A 3,991-nucleotide genomic window follows, 5' to 3' on the forward strand; every position below is an offset into this window, starting at 1 on the left:
ATCTACTCTCTAGCAACACTGATGTTATCAATAAAAATAAATGTTATAAATAAGTTATTCAATACAAATTAGTTAATAAAGATGAAAATATCACCTACACAAGGTGAATAGAAAATAACATAAACATTGAAAAACATTCACAAATGACGCTTAAACGTCCAAATAACGTTTTAAGAAAGTAAGGTCTTGGAAGACGAGTTTGTGTTACTTAAATGAGTATGTTCTTCATCATGATGATTTTATGTCCAAATATTAACGCATTGCGACTTGCAATAAGTACATTCGCGATTAAAAATAATAACACAAATTTATTTTATTTTTGCGACAGTAATTACCATCGCTCGTGTACGATACGAAATAAGCTTGTAACTCACAGAGCTCGCAAACGACGGCACTCCGCTGCTTGGAACTCAGCAGCGAATCCAACGAGCATCCTACGGACGCAAACACACTTTTCGACTCGCGTTCGCAATTTGCTTTGCACTTCCAATCTGCTTCTCAGGTAGCGACGAAGTAAACACTCCCAGGAAGCAGAGAAACGAGGTGCAACAACGAGTCTGTTGTTTTCCTCGCTTGAAACTTCTGATGTGCTCGAAGGAAGCGTGGGTCGAGAATAGGAAAGAGAAAGACGTGCGAAAAAAGCAAGTTACACGGAAATGTATAGTATGTGTGAGAGAATGAGAAATATTATAACACATTATGATATCCGAGATGAATAGTTGTGATACCAATTCTTGAATTTAATAAATACGGATAGTAATCATTATTAGTCACGTAGTATGCGTGAATAACTTGCGATACTCCTACTTTGCAAGCATGATCAAACGTGGCATTCAAGTAATTTTTTTTCTTTCTTTATTGCGCGAGTAGCGTAAGCACATTGTTCTTGAACAATGCACGTTCATTTGAGCAACTATGCGATCCCCTCAAACATACGGAAAGATATGAAGCTATGTCCAAAATATATATAATGGAGAAACGGCAAGGAATAAGTTATTTTAATTAACAAAAATATATGAAGTACAATTAAAATGACTTTTTACTGATGATTGGTATTTTGTAACATTTGTAATTGTAACTATAGTAAGTCTTTAGTATTTTTTTTTATTGATTTCTTTTTAATTTAATTTAAAATGTTACGAACTTGATGGGTTATTATAAAGGGTATACTGTAATCAAGAGAATATGCTCTTATAATATATTATATCTTTTAAGGTTCGTAAATAGTGTACAAATGCTCAGCTGTCATTATGTGATGAAACATCTGATCCACAAAATGTCACTGACAATGACGAGTTCATCAATTGATGCTTGAAGGATCGCCTAAAGAAACATGTTATCGTCAATGTTGCGTCGAATAGTAGAAGAATTTAAGATTTCAAAATATTTCACAAATACGACAGGTCAAATATCTTAGATGAAAGTGAATAGTGAACGAGCCGATCAAAAAGGAGGAAACATGAAAAGATGACAATTTTCCTAGAGGCGTCCAGTTCTTAAGGCTAGAATGTAACCCGGCTACATCTCATGTTTCAAAACTTAATTCTTCAACAAATTAGCTTGTATATTGTAGAAGCTTTAGTCGAACTGCATTTTTATTGAATTATTTATAAAACGCTCGCGCGCACTTTTGTATTGCTGCATTTAAATTGATCGACAGAAGAGAGAAATGTCTGAGTCAGGTAAAAGGTATGTTTGCCACCTAACCAGCGACAAAACAAGGATTCGAATTTCTGTTAGTTTGCGAACATACTTATATATAGTAGAGTAAATTTATTTTTTCTTGGAAATTTATTACAATAAGTTTTTTTAAATAGTTCGTTTTTACAAGTGTATTAAACGTGTGATAATGTAACATTAAATATAGCAATTTCACGTAATCGATTCGTGAATAAATGTTAAAAAACTTTATTCTTTTAATTTTTTTTTTAATGATGATTGTCTTGAACATTTTTTTATCTTTTAATATCTACTTAAAAAGTAGTTTGCTTTATTTTATAACTGGAACAAATCTTAGAAAAGAAAAGAAGATATGATGAATATACACAATTTAAAGATTTAATTTAAAAGTTTTAAGCAATAAATTATTTATGGTCTTGAAATAGTAAGAAATGTTATATGTAATATATAAGTCTATATTAAAGTGTACAATATTAGACAGAAATATTTTTGCATACTGAAAACTGTTATTATACGCGAGGTGATTTCATTATTTCTGCTATGCAGATGCTATGTTTATTACAAAATATAGTCCTAGTTTATATAAATAAAAGTGTAGTAGCAGAAAGAGAAGCAGAATGAGAATGAATATGTCTATAAGAAAGTTTTTCGAATTTCATAATAATGTGATAAATTATGAATTGTAGAGCAGGAATGCAACTTCACATAAATTGCATTTCTGAATATCGAGACTGATCGCAAATTCCGACGACATAAATCCACAACAAAATCACGTTTTCTCACTGCAGTGCGACATGTCAATAAGAAAATTGGATTTTATCAATTTTATCGTTCCATGCCACCAGAAAAATATGAGGGCTACTTTAAGGAATTTACTAGAATCTTTTCTTATGAAATATCAACTTTTACTACTTATTTAAGAATTCTGGTAAAAGACATTAGTACACATATAATTGTTTTGAACTCTATATTGAATAGGAAATTACGTATTTATTGAACTATAATGCATATAATAATTCTCAGTAAATTTTACAAATATTAAAAAGTTCTACAGTTGTTCCATTATATACATTAATTAATATAGAAATTATATATTATCATAAATTTGCATAAATTATTGAAAACAATATGTTGAAAATAAAGTAAACAAGTATTTTCAAGATTATATAGTGCTATGTAACGTACAGTAGGAACATAAAAAACAATAATATATTATATATATATAGAGAGAGAGAGAGAGAGAGGAAAGCCCCTTATTATGAGATAGACATCTAATATGCGATAGTGACGTTTCTGCTAAACTATTAAACGCTACCTATTGATTCCATCATAAATTTATTGCCCTTGAATTGAAAACTATTTAGTGGAAAATTTATTATTAGATCATGTCTGTAGTTGTTATAAAAAAAGATTTTAGAATTTGGATGACTTCAAGTTTTATTGAGATGAACCTTTAAACCTTGTTTATTATTTAATAAGTAAATATTTGGCAATAAATTCTTTATATAGTGATAGAGTAAGATTGTACTAATAGAAAAATATAGGATATGTTAAATTGCTTAATTACAGAAATTAGATTTGATGATCCGTATTATAAGTTAATAGGATTATTATTTCTATATTATACTTAACAATTCAAAAAATGATAATAAGAAAAAACTAAAAAAATATAAAGAATTATTTAATGCAAGTAAGAAGAATAATTGAAAAAGGCATTATATGACATGCATTTACAACATCTCATATTATAGATTTATTCTACTGTTTTCTTTAACGTGAAAACAAACAAACGTTTGCTATTAAATATTATGTTTGCGTACAGATGATATAATTTATAAATTGAGAGAAAACAAAGATAAATGATGTCTGTCACATGCCGACGGCTGACGAGTGCCGTCGGCATAACGAAGATTCCAAAATTTATTCTTTGAACTATATAATTGTTTTCTTTTTTAAAAAAATAAGATTTATATATATAATGTGTTTTGCTTAATCATCACAATGCTGTAATACATTTAAGATAAAGCTAATAACGAAATTTATAACTATTCACTTCTATTATTAAGAATTGAAATTTTGATTTTAGTTCTATATGTAGTCAGATTTTAATGTATACACATATATGTGTATAGATACTTGTGCAGTTAACTCATTATTTTATTTTAATAATACACGTTTGCACATATACACGTACAACTAAAAATTTATAGCATAGATAAAATTTCTAGAAGTGTAGTGATGTCTAGCATAGTATGTTTATAAAGCTTTAAGCTTTTTCGAATAATTATATATAAAATACTTAGTATTTTTA

This window comes from Trachymyrmex septentrionalis, unplaced genomic scaffold (genome assembly GCF_001594115.1).
Source record: "Trachymyrmex septentrionalis isolate Tsep2-gDNA-1 unplaced genomic scaffold, Tsep1.0 scaffold30, whole genome shotgun sequence".
NCBI lineage: Eukaryota > Metazoa > Arthropoda > Insecta > Hymenoptera > Formicidae > Trachymyrmex > Trachymyrmex septentrionalis.